Genomic DNA, 15,447 nt, shown 5'->3' with positions numbered 1-15,447 from the left:
GACCCTAGGCATCCTGTCAAAACCTAGTGTGGATGAGCATCTAGCATACTTAATATTTGATTAATATCAATATGTTTATTCAATTGGTAACAGAATTTTGACTTGATTTCTAAATATCTAACCTCAAGTGAAGAATTTCAAAATAGAAGTCTTCATAAATATTATGATATGGGGCATCAATGTTTTTAACAATTCAAAGTTATTGTTGGTGTTTAATCCATCACATTCTGACCTTCTCTATAGGAAAGGAAAATGTAAATCTCCCAGACAGCAGTGAACAAACTGTCATAAAAATGAAACTGTATTTTCAAAAAGCTGTAGTTCTAAGTGCTGCTCTAAACCAAACTGTCATTTCTGTTGTTTCACATTATTAATAGAAGATACTTAACATTCTAGTTTTGGACATGAGAAAGAAAATACCATAAGTCCATCAATTTCCCAAAGTAGGAGGTCTGTGTATTTAGGTCATAAAAAGAAATTGATGCCGGCGCCGCGGCTCACTAGGCTAATCCACCACATTGCGGCGCCGGCACACCGGGTTCTAGTCCCGGTCGGGGCGCCGGATTCTATCCCGGTTGCCCCTCTTCCAGGCCAGCTCTCTGCTGTGGCCCGGGAGTGCAGTGGAGGATGGCCCAGGTCCTTGGGCCCTGCACCCCATGGGAGACCAGGAGGAGCACCTGGCTCCTGCCATCGGATCAGCGCGGTGCGCTGGCTGCAGCGCGCCTACCGCGGCGGCCATTGGAGGGTGAACCAACGGCAAAAGGAAGACCTTTCTCTCTGTCTCTCTCTCTCACTGTCCACTCTGCCTGTCAAAAAAAAAAAAAAAAAAGAAATTGATGGTACAATTAAATAAGGATAATGCCTAGAGTGTGGGTGACTCTTTACAAAGCTGTTGGAAGGGTGAGAAAGCAAACAAGAGACTACAGTGACCACTGGTTAGTAAGAGTGGAGATTTTATCAACCTTAAATTTCAAGTGTTACTTACAGGACAGATTTACTCAGCATCAGAAAGCGAGAGTCTTGCCACTATGAGAAGAACAATAAACCACAGGGTAGGGACAAAGCCAGTCATCGGTTGAAAGGAGCCAGAATTCAAAATAAATTGATCTTAGTTCCTGTCTTCTTTATTTATTTATTTTTTACAGAGTGCAACAAAATTAGTCACTTTTATTTAAAAGAAATAGTACAAATAAGTGTGCAAAATTAAATGTCATGATTAAATACACATAAAAGTAGCATGCATACTTTACATCAAAATCCACAAACAAAGTTAGTTGCTTATAGGACAGTCAAGGAACTGGCAAAACTGAACTTGCTGCTATGCAGATTTTAAATGTTTGCAACTTGAAATCAAAACCATAAAATTAAGCTGCTTTAAAAGGAATTTTAAGAAAATTAAATATATTTCAAATACTATCGACAACGTGGAGCCCATAACCTATTTTAGTTACCAATGTTTAAAAAGTCATGTGCCTTTCATTCCAAACGTTAGTGTATAGGTATTCTTGCAGATGAACATGGAGAAAGGAAGTGGGCGACAGCTGGCTGAGGTGTCTCCCTCCAGCCCTCAGGTTTCGTGAGGCTCCAAGACTAACTTACGGTCTATGTCATACTTGGTTTCCCACCCACGACGAAGAAACTGTTTTGACCCAGAAGTTAACCAGGAGACCTGGCCACTGCACCCCCACAGCCAAGGACTGGCTGCTCTGGTTGTGACACAAAGGACTCAGCTCAGGGGTGAGACTCGAGGTTGCGTTCTAACAGCTCTGGCTCTGACACAGACACGGACACCCACGTGTGGGCACGGGCAAGATGACAACGGGCAACATCCACACTGGGTCATCTGAACAGGGCTAGGCCATCTCTCCTCAGGCTCAGACAGGAGAAGGGATTCCCGTCTCCTTTCCAAGGCGAGCTGCTGGTGCTCTTACTCTGCTGAAACCTGTGTGATGGAAGAGCTGACGTCGCACTCGCGTTCCTTTCCCCACGGCAGACTTGGCAGAGACGACGGACTCTGGCAGACACAGCCTCCACCTGTCGGCCCGCTCAGCCCAGTCCCTGGGCTTGCAGGGAGCCCATGGGTGGGAGTGGTGGTAGAGCCTCTGCAGCTAACATCACAGCTGAACTAAAGGTAGCAGCAGTGGTCAGCCGGGCTGCTCAGTGCCACTGAGTGTCTACTGAATACTGGAAATGGGAAGCAGACAACCACAAATGGCTTCGAGACCAAGGCCCCTGGGCAGTCCCTCCAGCCCTTTACCCACGAGGCCCACAGGGCACTGCACCAGCCCCAGGAGCCTGAGGGGCGGCAGGTGCTGGCTCACTGGTGAGTCACAGTTTGTCGTCAGTCATCTGGAGAAACTGTGCATAGACGTTGCGGATGCACTCCCCCTTGGCGTTGAACAGGAACTTGTAGTAGCTGCCGTCTGCGCAGATCGCAGTGACAGCGTTGGGTTCTGTTCCAAAGGCACAAATGCATGGAGAGCCTGAGGGGACCTGAAACTTGGAAAACCTCCATTTGGAACTGAAGTACTTTGGAAGGAAACTGGCTGATGCCAAACTAGACTGTTTATTCCTTTTTGGATCTTCGGCTGCAAAGATGTGCAGTGTGCCGTGGTCACTGGACACACAGATGAGGGAAGCGTCCTGATTGAAGTTAATGCAGTAAATGTTTGCTGCTTGAGACCCTCTCCGTGGCTCCTGGATTAAATGCCCTGATGAAGTATCAAATATTCTTATAAGGGTCCCTTTTTCAGATGCAGTTGCAATTCTTGTTCCCTGCAGGTTGAGAGCAATGCAGCTTAGGACACCCTCGTGTGCGGGAATGTCCACGGGCGGCTTCTCGGTGCTGGCCAGGTCCACAAGTTGAACGTGACAGGTATGTGTACCCGGGAAGGCCAGGAGGGAGTTGTTACTACTGGGACACAGGACACAGAGGCCTTTCCAATAACAGTCTTCTTCTTCAGGTCGTCCCATATCATTACTTTGTTGGGAGGGTATTTCGGCTTTTTTCCACCACCAATGAGAGCTAAATAGTTGCAGCGAAATAACATTTCAACATGGCCAACTCCTCCTTCTAGGAATTCTTGTTTCTCTTTTTCTTTTAGTGGATCGGTGTTATAAACTCGGAATCCATTCTCCATCCCACATGCAAAGCACCTTGAAAATGCTATGTTGTTATCTCAAGTTATTTTGGATGCTAACTCCCTTTGTTGTTGGAATCAGATAATCCAGATGGAAGAATCACAGCTTTCCGTGGTCCTGGTTGAAGCCAGCACAGAGCAGCCCGTTGCCATGCGGGTTACACGGCAGGAGGTTCATGTCGCCGGTGCGGTGGTCCCCCACCCCTCAATGCCGCATGCAGCTCAGGGACGCCGGAGGCTGTGTGACTGTCGGGCAGGTGCAGGGGCCGCCGCCAGTTCCTGTCTTCTTTAGAGTAAACATCATTACCTTTCCCTCACCAAATTCATCCAGTAACAGGAAGAAAAGGGAGCCCCTTGCAGATGGAATTCAAACCAAGTAACAGAAAATAGAATGGGGAAAAGAGCAACAGAAGAGGCGTTGCAAGCAGCCGGAAGGTGTTGTCCAAAGTGAAGTACATTGTTGGGGTAGGTCTTGAAGACTCCCATGCCCCATAGCGCTGTAGGTCTGCTCAGTTACAGGCCCCAGCTCCTGCACCACCAGTGCAGACCAGGGGGGTAGCAGTGACAGCTAAGTATTTCAGTGCTGCCAGACATGTAGAAGGCCTGGATTGCGTTCCAATTCCAACTTCAGTTCCTTCTTCAATCCCAGCCATTGTGGGAATTTTGGGAAAGAATAGGCTAAAGTGAGTGCTCTCAAATAATTCTTAAAAAAAAAAAATGTTTGTGACTGATTTGACCTCCTTTTCTTTAGTGTGCTAGTTTATGTTTAGCAATATTCCAGCCTTTTGGATATTAATTATACTCATTCAGAACTCCTCTTCTTCTTGCTCTTTATTGTTTTTCATTGTTATTCTATAGAACCTCCTTTTTTTGTTATTTTAGTTTTAATTTTGGTTCTGTATTTGATTGTTGATTTTTAATTATTTTTTAAAAATTTCACTTATGTAAAGTGAGTTTCTTCTGAACAAAGTGTCAGCCACTGAGCAACATTTTTGAAGATGGAAATTTTATGCTGCTATGACTACACTGCTCCATTTGTAAAGAAGCACCCTTTTTTGTCAGGTAGGGCAGATATAGCTGCTAGCCAATGTTTATCCAGATAGCTGCAGTGGACCAGTGCCCTTTCTTCCTACCCTACGTTCTTGCACTCTGTATACTCATTCCATATATGACTCTTTCTTGTAACACTCAAAAGATGATTTTGAGAAAAATTTGTTGAAACTACTTTTAATTTAAAATCATTTCTACTAGTATTTCTACTAAGCACTTTTACAGATTAAGAGAAAATATTTAAAACATACATAGATAGCTAAAACCACTTATGAAAATGAGCATACCTGAGTAGAAAAGATGAAAAGTATGTCAAGAATTATTTACAGAAAAATCAAGAGTAGATACAGGGGGTTTGTAGGTGTTTAGTCTAGTGGTTAAGATACCTATTAAGATGCCCACATCCCTTTTTAGAGTACCTGGATTCAATAACTAACTCTGGCTTCTTACTCCAGCTCCATACAATGAAAATACTGGAAACAGCAATGATCAATCAAATAATTAGTTTCCTGCTGCCCACAGGGTAAATCTGGTTTGAATTCCCAGCTCTTACCTTCAGCCCGCCCCAATCACGGTCTTTTGGGGGCATATTAAAAATGGGTCAGTAGTTAAGACCTCTCTATCTTTCTATCTTTGACACTCTCCACCCCTTGCATCCAAAGGTAAACATGATATTAAGTTCAAAAAGACATTTTTTTTTTACTTTCAAATATGCGAAAGAATATGTGGTATTTATCATTCTTTGTCAGGTTTATTTCTCTTAACTTAATGACAGTTCCATCCACTTTATTGGAAATGACAGAATTTCATTTACGTTTATAGTTGAATAATATCCATTGTGTATATATATATATGTATATATATCATATTTTCTTAACCTATTAATTGATTTATGGGCATCTATATTGAATTCCATATCTTGGCTATTGTGGATATTGCTGCAATGAACACCTGAGTGCTGGGACTCCTCTTACATGAAAATTTTGCTTCTTCAGGAGATACTCAGAAGTGAGAGAGCTGGGTCATATGGTAGATCTATTTTCAATTTTATGAGAAACTTACATACTATTGCCTGTAGTAGCTATATGTCTACTTAATCATGAATTTCCATTAGTAATGACTTTTTTTTTTTTTTTTGCTTTTCTCTTGCAGAGATCAGAATTTCTCTTTGTATTGTACTTTTGAGAGTTTGATTGTAATGTCTGTCTGTGAGTTGCTTTTCTGGTCATGTCTATTTGGTGCCCTATGTGTCTCTGAGGGTTGGTTGCCCTTGTCATTCTCCAGATTGGGAAAGTGTGCAGCTACTATTTCAACTGAATAGATTCTCTATACCATTATTCCTCTCTTCTCCTTCACGGATTCCCATTAATTTGAATATTTATCTATTCAATGTTGTTCTAAACATCTCAGTGTCTGTCTTCATTCTTTATACATTTTTATTATCTTATCTGTATGAGATATTTCAAATAATCTATATTCAAGTTCACATATTCCTTTTTTACTTGATTTTGTCTGTTCTTGAGGGTTTCAACTGGATTTGTTTCATTTGACTTATTGGAAATTTCATTTCTAAGATCTTTTTTTTCACTTTTTTTCAAGATATCTATAACCTTGTTGAATTTCTCATTCATATCATGCATTATTTTCCTGATGACTCAAAGAAAACAGTACATGTTGGTCTCTGTTCTCTTGTAGATGTTTACGTTTCCTTATAATCATTCTTTTAAATTCGTCAGTCATTTCATTGGTCTCATTTTCTTTGAGATCTGTGGCCAGAGAGTTATTCTGTTCCTCTGGAGGCATCATATTACCTTTCTTTTTCACATTAATTATGATAATAAATTAATATTGCCCATCTAGCAGATCAGCTGTCTCAACACACTTGTATAGGATGGCTTTCATGATAATCTAATTTCTGCTGGAGATGTGACCTGTGGTGTTGGTTTGGTAGACAATGTTGGCTTTGGTTACAATTGGATACTGTACTGCAGTCAGTCTATAATTCCTTCAGCAGTAGTTGTTAGCTTTGGGGATTAGATTGAACCACCAACGAGCAACCACTTAAAGGGGAAGGGATGAGTGAGATCACAGCACTCTCTGCACTCATCCTCAGTCCAGTGCAGATCTGGCTAAAAACAGTAAGTCAAGGAGGAAGATGTGGGAAAGATTACAGCATTCAGTCCTGACATCCACTTTCAGTCCCCGAATTTGGGATTGAACAAAAGTAACTGATGTGTTGGAGAGAGGTGGGTGAGGGTATATCCATTTTCATTCCCAGAAGTGATACTGTCCTACAGGTAGCCGTCTTTTGGAGACACTGGCATCAGTAGAAGAGAAACAGGATCCAAGTCTTAGAGAACAAGTACCTGGAATTCACAGAGTCTGAAGTTGGTAGCTTCTCCAACCAAACCCCTAACCCCTGTAGAACGCAGCAGTTCCCTGGCTTGATTGCTTAGGTCAGAGTCTGTGGGATCAAATTGGTAACACAGGCCACTGCCCTCCTTGTAATGTAACAGAATATCTGTCAGGGACAAAGGGATAAAAACATGCAGAAATGCCTGGCCTCTAGAGCGCATGTGTAGAGATAGTACCTCCTGTTTCAAGAAGGTATCAATTTAGCACACCCTGGCATTGGGGAGGTGCAGTGATGGTTTCTTCTCCAAGATGCATCTGTTATTCCGGTACTAGGAAGCTCTCCAAATGGAACTTAACAGTCTATAACAACCATGGAACTCTTATATCAACGTTTGCCAGTATCTGCTGTGGTGGGGTCTGTTTGGATGCCCTCATCACTGAGGGCACTGAGTTCCAGTGTTCTCCCTAGGATGTTAATCACAAAGGGCAGCTAGCTACGTATTGATTTTGTATAGGAGAAAGTGAGTTGAAAGTCATCTCTTTTGGCCACTTTCTGTTGACACACTTTTTTTGTTCAACACGTTTTTATGAAAGACATCTCTCTTGCTGCAATTAAATTTAATTTATTTATCTTTGGCAGTTTGTAGTACGCCACAGTTTATATAAATGAATTACTTTCTATTCTATTCTTTCACAATTGGGTAGTCTGAAATTTTGAGTACTTAGGAGTAAAGTTGATATGAAAATATTAAAATGTATGTTTGGAGCAATCTACACATAAACTGATCTATGGCAAAAAACTAACTAAAGAAATTTTTGAGGAAATGATGTATGGATATTTCAAAATTAGATACTAAAATTATTTTTCAAATAAGATATATCAATTTACACCTCTTCCTGTGGTATATAAGATGTTATGAAATCATACTTTTATTCATCAGCTTCACAGAGAAATGAAACTTTAATAAAATAAAATTGCCTACTATAATTTGAAACCACTTTAGATGACAATTTTTGACATCTATTAAATTTTACAAATGTATACTTTTGAAGTAAAATTTCCCTTAACCCATTATAGATTCTAGAAAAATACTATCATGTGCCCACACAATGTTGAAAAATAATGTTCATTGTAACTTTTAGAAAACACTCAAATCACTCAAATTACATATTCATTAATAGACATTTTAATAAAATATGGCATATCTGAATGATGTAGAATAACATGTACTGAATCAGTAATACGTTTTAAATTGAAAAATAAAAATATATTACAATATCTGACTCCCTGCTAATGTGCTTGGGAAGGCAACAAAAAATGCCCCGGGTACTTAAGCCCCTGCAACCCATGTGAGAGATCATGATGGAATTTCTGGCTCTTGATGTCATCCTACCCCAGATCTGAATGCTGTGGCCATTTAGGAGTGAATCAGTGGAAAGATCTCTCTCTCTTCAAGGCTCTGTCTCTGTCTCTGTCTCTCCCTCTCTCTCTCTTTGTCACTGTCCTTCAAATAAGCAAACAATTAAATAAATCATTATAAAAAGGATATAGATTGTATTTTGATAAAAAGTGTGCAATCAACTCACACAATCATGAAATACTTCATTTTGTCTTCAGATCCACTGTATTTTAGAGAATTTTATGTTAGTTTGCTGTTAACAATGCTAGCAACTCAAAAACACACATTTGATAAAAGCACTCAATAAATCAGGAAATTCCTCTTGGAAAATCTTAGTTTGCCAGGAATCCTATCAGTAGTATGTATATAAAGAAATCTATTTCCACCATATTCATCGTTAAAGAAAGTGAATTCGTTCTAGAACTATAACTCATCTACATGGTCTATAGTAAAATGTGATGATCAATTTTTCTATATATTTGTGTGGTTGCTTTGAAGATGAGTGAAAGTACATAAACTACAGTGGTAAAAATGATTGAAGATGAAATAATGCACAGTAGCTTTGTATTATTTGATTTTAATACTATTTATATTATACTCTACCATTTTTACACTAGTCTTACATACTAGGTATTCAAAAATGTCATGAAAAATGCAGATGATGAAAAACTGAGTGTATTTTATTTTTTTTACAGAAAAATAAACTTTTCTTATAATTTCTCTTTTTTTTTAGATATTTATTTTTTGCTTATTTGAAAGGCAGAATTATAGAGGAGGTCTCCTGCATGGGTACAAGGGCCCAAGCACTTGTGCCACTTTCTGCTGTTTTCCCTGGTGCATTAGCAGGGAGCTTGATTGGCAGTGTAGTAGCCAGGATGCTGGTGTCACAGAACGGGTATAACCTGCTACACTACAACACCAGCTCCACAAAATCAGTTTTCCATGAATCCTTTTAAGCCCACTTCTATTACTCACATAATAAAATGTATTTACTATAATGTCCACATGTGATACTTTATAAATATAACACATTGCTCTTGATGTAGGAAATATATGTGTGCAATGTTATTTATTTTTGGAGCACAGCTGTCAGCAAACAGCAGCCCATTGAATCCATCTGTACTGCTGTCTGTAGAGTCTGCAAAACTAACAACACGTTTTATAACTTTGAATAGTTGAAAAATCGACAGGAGACTACTTTTCCATCAAAAAAATTATAGGAAATTTAACGTCTGTGCTTATTTATTATTTTATATCATAGTCATCTCCATCTATTTACATATTTTCTGTGGTTAGCTATTCATGTCAGGAACCAATTTTTGAAACAGATCAACAAGATTTACAAAAAACATATAGATTTATTTACAGATATATGGACTGTATATCTGTATACATATTTTATGTATACATATATCTGTATGTATAATATTCAGTATATTCCATCCATTGATATATTTGATTTTTTATTTCAAACTTTATTATATAAATTTTCATTTATTTTAAAGATTACAAAACCTGCTCTATGACAGGAATACAAGCAATATTGTTTCAAGATTATTCATGGATACATCTGAGAAAGCTTAGAAAACACATTAATAATATGATTTGCAAATTTCCCAGATTAGACTTTTAAGTAAAACAATTTAAACTATTCAGTGATAGTTGATCCTTTACAAGATTTCATAATTATGGCAGCAGTGCCAAGCATCTGATATGATTTAACCACCAATAAAAGGTACAGTACATAAGAACTCATGATACGGTAACTTGGGCTTCTGGCATGCCTTACTTGAGAGAAACTAGTATAAAGTAAGATCATATATAATAGTAGAAAAATTTTTGTGATTTTTTTTCTTTTTTAAAAACTGTATGCCCTGCCCATTATCACCCATGGCCAAAACTGCAAAATAATTACATCCCTTAGGTATATACCTTCCTTTTTGCTTAGGACAAGAGAAAATAAAGTATATGTCTATAATTTTAAGAGTTAAAAAAACTCACCCCCACAATCATTAAGGATGCTAAGAATGGCAATACTGGAAGCCAGATATATTTAACTTTATATTCTATTCGGTCTTTCCATTTTTTAGCAGACTGGTCATTGATTAGCTCAAGCAATCATATACTTTTTTGATAGATATACTATTTATATATTACTTTATTCATTTTTTCTTCATATATTTTCATATATTTAATATGTATATGGGTAGTTAATGAACATGTTAACTAAATATATGCATAAAGCAGTAAAAATTGAGAATAATAAATACACTTTTTATAGAACATTGTTCTAAAGGAGAATTCCTTTGGTGATAACACTCAATCTTTCTGATTTACTATTTTTCCAAAATCCATAGTTAAGTCATTATTTTTGGAATTCTGCATTGTAGGGATTATTTCACAACTCTTTATATGCTTTCATTTTTTAGGAAATAAGAATGTTTTTTATATCTTTGATGTGATATATTTTGTGTTTGTTTTATTTTTCATTTAAATAAAAACCTTGGAAAGAGAGAAATTATCAAAGAATGATATAACATATATGATAATCACTCAAAGAATTGCTTCTTCATTAGAATACTGATTTTTTTTTTAAATGGGCCACATTTTTATTCCATAGAAAATAATTATATTATTGTAGTAGGATTATTATGGGCTGAAATCACATAGGATATTCTCATAATACTACTTGTGAAGAAAAGTATTGAGACTGTCTTAAGACCAAAGAATATTTGTTTAATAGTGTCAGAATTCATTTTAACACCATGAAAAGGGTATGTATTTGTTCAATTTTCACTCACTGCACAAAGCATTAGATAAAAGAAGATTTTCAGTAATAGCATTTCATTTTGAATCTTACCAATCCTTTTAGTTTTGGTGTAACAAAAAGGCTATTAGCTTTTACTCTGTTGTGTTGAATTTTGATGATTTCTGACAGTCTTCACTGAGATGCTCAGAGAAATGAGACTTGCCAGTTGAATAACTAAGATTTCATTAAATTTACCAGCAACAAAAAAAAAGCTGTTTCTGTCTCTTAACTTTTTGATATGTTGTCTTTCTCTAATCCTCTTCTCGGAATCTATTTTAAAAGCAGTAAAAAAATATTTTTGTGAGTTCAGTGTTTCTCTGGTATCATGTGGATAGTCAATTCTTGACTTTAGAGTTATTGCATTTACAGACATCAAAATGAGCATGAAAGTATTGGGAAATTTAATATATTTTTCTATTAATATATAGTAACAGCAGCAAAAATTTTGTGCAAGATATTGTATGGCATTGATGCAGAAGTTATACTTTTTAACACAAAGTGAGTAGGACAGATAAGATTATTTTTGTAAGTAAGGACAGTGAGTATCTTCTTCAAATTGTATTCAAGTAAGTAGCTGATCTATTAGCAGTCCCAAATGTTGTAAAACTTCCATTTTCAAATAATGACCTCCTATGTTTTTATATTTTATTGTTTGACATAAAAATATGTGTTTCTGCTATATTTGATAACTGCACAGGTTACTCACACATTGTTATTGAAATCACTTTAAATTGAATATATCAGAACACAGAAGGAATTCTTGTTGAATCAATGTTAGGAAGAATATTTTGAAGAATTGGGAGTCTGTAAAAAGTTTGTTATGATCTTGATTTTTAACATCCCTGGGTGATGAAATATATACTTACAATAATTAAAGGAAAAAAATACCTGGTTTTCTGCAAATCAGCATTTATTAGACTGTGAAACAAATACTTCAAACTATGAAGAATGAAGGCATTGATAGAAATTATGGATCGTATACTGTGTATAATAGCTGGTACATAAAAACTGTTTTGTTGTGAAATTTTTCCTCTATTAAAGGATATGAAAGACAAAATTCACAAGTATGTTTTCTGTACCAGCTATTCTTAGAAGCACTTATGAAACTCATAGCTTTTTGAATGTAATAGCGATTGGAGACTTACTGTTTTTATTGTTCCCATTTTACAGGTGAAGAACACAAGGGTCATACTGATATCATTTAATGATGTCATGAAGCCAATTCTAGAGTGTTTTCCCTGCTTGTTTTGTCTTGAGGTGTGAGAGGGAGAATCAGCATGAAGTTGTGCCAAGAATGCTGTAACAAGAAAGCAAGGCTAATGCTGTCTAGGGACTGCAAAAGTTTCCACTTTGAAGCTAATAAAGTAAGATATAATATGTGATCAAATAAAATTTACTTTTTATGTGAGTTGGAGGACCCAGGATATGAACAAGCCAGTAAGAAATTAAGCATATTTCATATTTAAAACTAAAAGGAGAAAATGTCATTCAACTGTAGATATTTTGCTACCTCATTAGAGACACCTAATTCTCTTATAAATATCATATTTTCTTTTATTTGACAGGTAGAGTTATAGACAGTGAGAGAGAGAGACAGAGAGATCTTCCTTCCTTTGGTTCATTCCCCAGATGGCCGCCACAGCTGATGCTGTGCCCATCTGAAGCCAGGAGCCAGGTGACTCTTCCTGGTCTCCCACGTGGCTGCAGGGGCCCAAGCACTTGGGCCATCCTCCACTGCCCTCTGGGGCCACAGAAAGCAGCCAAAGATGCTCCAAGTCCCTGAGTTCTAGTCACATGTATTAGAAACTCACATGGTGATCCAGACTCCTAACTTCAGCCTGGCCTAAGCCTAAATGTTGCAGTCATTTTGGGAGCAAACAGGCAAATGGGAAATTTTTCTCTGTTTTTGTCTCTCTTTGTCTCTTTCTCTATCATTCAGCCTTTCAAATAAATTTTAAAAATCAGAATAAAAAATAAAAATAGACTGAAGAAGAAACCAACCAAAAGTGTCTTACTCATTTATTTTCACGTAAAATATAGTGCCAAGTCTATTACTTGAGAGTGCTATTATTTTATTACGTCAGAACACAATTTTTATAATTATGTAAAATAAACTGAGACTTTCAACAGCAGGCTGAAATGTATCTGTCTGTCAATCATCTATCATCTCCTTGTCTTTGATTTGTGTTTGTTTCTTTTCAAGGAATCATGGAGTACAGTAATCAAGCCATGTAATGGGAAAACCATGAATAGCATCATCAACAAAACCAGATGACTGCACTAGTGTAAAAACTGACAACACAAGAGGACTGGACTCATTATTTAGCCACATGGACTAGTATTGAGCAGGGCTAAAGGAAAAGGCAAAATGAACATAAGAGTTATATTGAAAGGCCCTATAATCAATAGAAAAGCAATAAATATCACACATAAATATCCTACACACAACAGACGTACCTAAAAGAAAAACACTTGGAAAAAAAATCAAAGACAGAAACGGGACAGATAATAAGAGAGGAAAAGGGAAAAAGAGAAAGGGAGAGACAGAGAAAAAGATGAGATAGAGATAGAGATAGAGATAGAGATAGAGAGAGAGAGAGAGCTAGAGATAGAGATAGAGAAAGAGAGATAGAGATAGAGAGAGAAAGAGAGATAGAGATAGAGAGATAGAGATACAGAAAGAGAGATAGAGATGGAGATAGAGAGAGAGAGAGAAAGAGAGATAGAGATAGAGAGAGAGATAAAGATAGAGACAAAGATAAACGAGTGGAGACTTTCACTTTGCTGCTTGACTCCCTTCAAGCAAGCCACAGCCAGGTATGAGCCAAGCAGAAATGAAGAGCCTGGAACTCAATCTCAGTCTCCCACATGGATGTCAGGAACTACTGGAGCCATCGTTTGTTGCACTACAGCATATGCACTAGCAGAAAGTTGGACCAGAAGTGGAGTGGGCAGGACTCAAACTAGGTAGGCACTTAGATATTGAACACAGACTTCCAGAGAAGCAACTTGACCACTGTCTACCTATTGCATGCCTACTACCACATGCCTATTACTCCCACCCTAGGTGAGAGTTTAGACAGAGAATAGGGAATATTAGAAAATGAGCTAGAAAAAATATGTCAAAATTGAACTGAGACTAATAGCTGAGGTATCAAGAAAAATTAAAATCAATATATTTTTTAAATAATTTGTAATTAAAAATATTTTGAAGAAAAAAAGTTGTTAATTATTTGAAATACTGCTGAGACTTTGAGGAACATGAATAGTGTCCCTATATAAGTTATTGGTGGTCACTAACAGATTTCTCATAGGTGACAACAGAGAAGGAAATCACATTTCCGCGTTAAAATTCCCTTTAAGAGATCAAATGTTCAGAGCACTGGTTAAGACAAAGTTTGGGACACCTTCTTTAGAGTGTCTGGGCGGGGATCCTACACTTATTCCAATTCCATCTTCCTGCTTATGTGTACCCTAGGAGGCAGTAGTGGTGGCTCAGATACTTGAGTCCCTGCCACCCACATGGAAGACCCAGATGGAGTCTCGGTGTTAAAGATATTTGGGGAGTGAATCAGCAGATGAGGGATCTATCCCTCTCTCTGTTTCTGTCTCTATTACTGTATCTCTGCCTTTCAAATAAATAGAAATAATCACATAGAAAACAAATGCTCTTTAAATTAAAGACATGCATATACAAGGCAAGACTTCAAGAAGCCACAAAGAAACCAGTAAATGGGAGTTTGAAGAGCTGACCTTGGCAGCAGCTGATGGTTTATAGAAGAAACAGGGTTCTGTTGAAACACTGTCAGTTATAGAAGATGGGGGGGGAGGTTAGTTATTGTCCAGGTTTTAGCTTTCATGTGGGGGACACATTCTAGGTACACTGTAAAAGCTGTTACTTGACTTATACCTATCAAAGTTGATCATCAATAGTTATGGAATGAAAGTATATCACAGTGAAGGATAATGATGTATCTAATCTATCACTGAGATCCAATTAAAATGTGCAGTAATCACCACCTTCTTATATTAAATGGGAAAATCATATGGTTTCAACATTTGCCAATCTATATGATCAGTGTATTTTTAAAAGATATATTTATTTGAAAGGCTGAGTGACAGAGTGATGATCAGAGGGAGATAAAGATATTTTTCATCCACTGTTCACTCCTCAAATTGCTTCAAGAGCCAGTGCTTAGTCAGGAAGAAGCCAGGAGCCTGACTGTCCATCAGAGTCTCCCATGTGTGGCAGGAATCCAACCCATGAGTCATCTTCCTCTGCTTTCCCAGGAGCTTTAGAAGGGAGGTGGAAGTGGAGTAGCCTGAACTGGAACCAGTGGTCAAGTAAGATGCTAGCATCAGAGGTTGTGACTTAACCTGTTGCAACAAAGAGTAAGCCCCAAGATCTGTGTCTTTACAGATAGAGTGACAGAAGATAAATTTCAAAAAAATCATTCATTTTTCATGACATAATCACATATTCTTCTGAAGCTAGGATTTTTTTCTCATCTCTTTGATTGAACCTCTATCCTTATTTTGTCCAAAATGATTTGAATTTCTGGAATAAACAAATCTGAGAGTTTACACAACAGTTTTGTTCTCTTCAGGGACAGGTTTCTTCTTGGCTGGCTTCTTAGCAGTGGCAGCCTTTAACCTTAGCACAGGTTTCTTTTGCATCTTCACACCAACAGCC

General features: G+C 37.5%; 1 pseudogene; it reads right to left on the bottom strand.

Moving 5' to 3' along the window:
- Nucleotides 1–2,293: 2,293 nt before the first annotated feature.
- Nucleotides 2,294–3,256, bottom strand: LOC133765527 (WD repeat domain phosphoinositide-interacting protein 3-like; annotated as a pseudogene).
- Nucleotides 3,257–15,447: the final 12,191 nt, after the last annotated feature.

The sequence above is a fragment of the Lepus europaeus genome, chromosome 8 (genome assembly GCF_033115175.1).
Source record: "Lepus europaeus isolate LE1 chromosome 8, mLepTim1.pri, whole genome shotgun sequence".
Classification (NCBI taxonomy): Eukaryota; Metazoa; Chordata; class Mammalia; order Lagomorpha; family Leporidae; genus Lepus; species Lepus europaeus.
The sequence above is the reverse complement of the archived record's forward strand: the minus strand, read 5'-3'. Positions and strand labels throughout refer to the sequence as shown.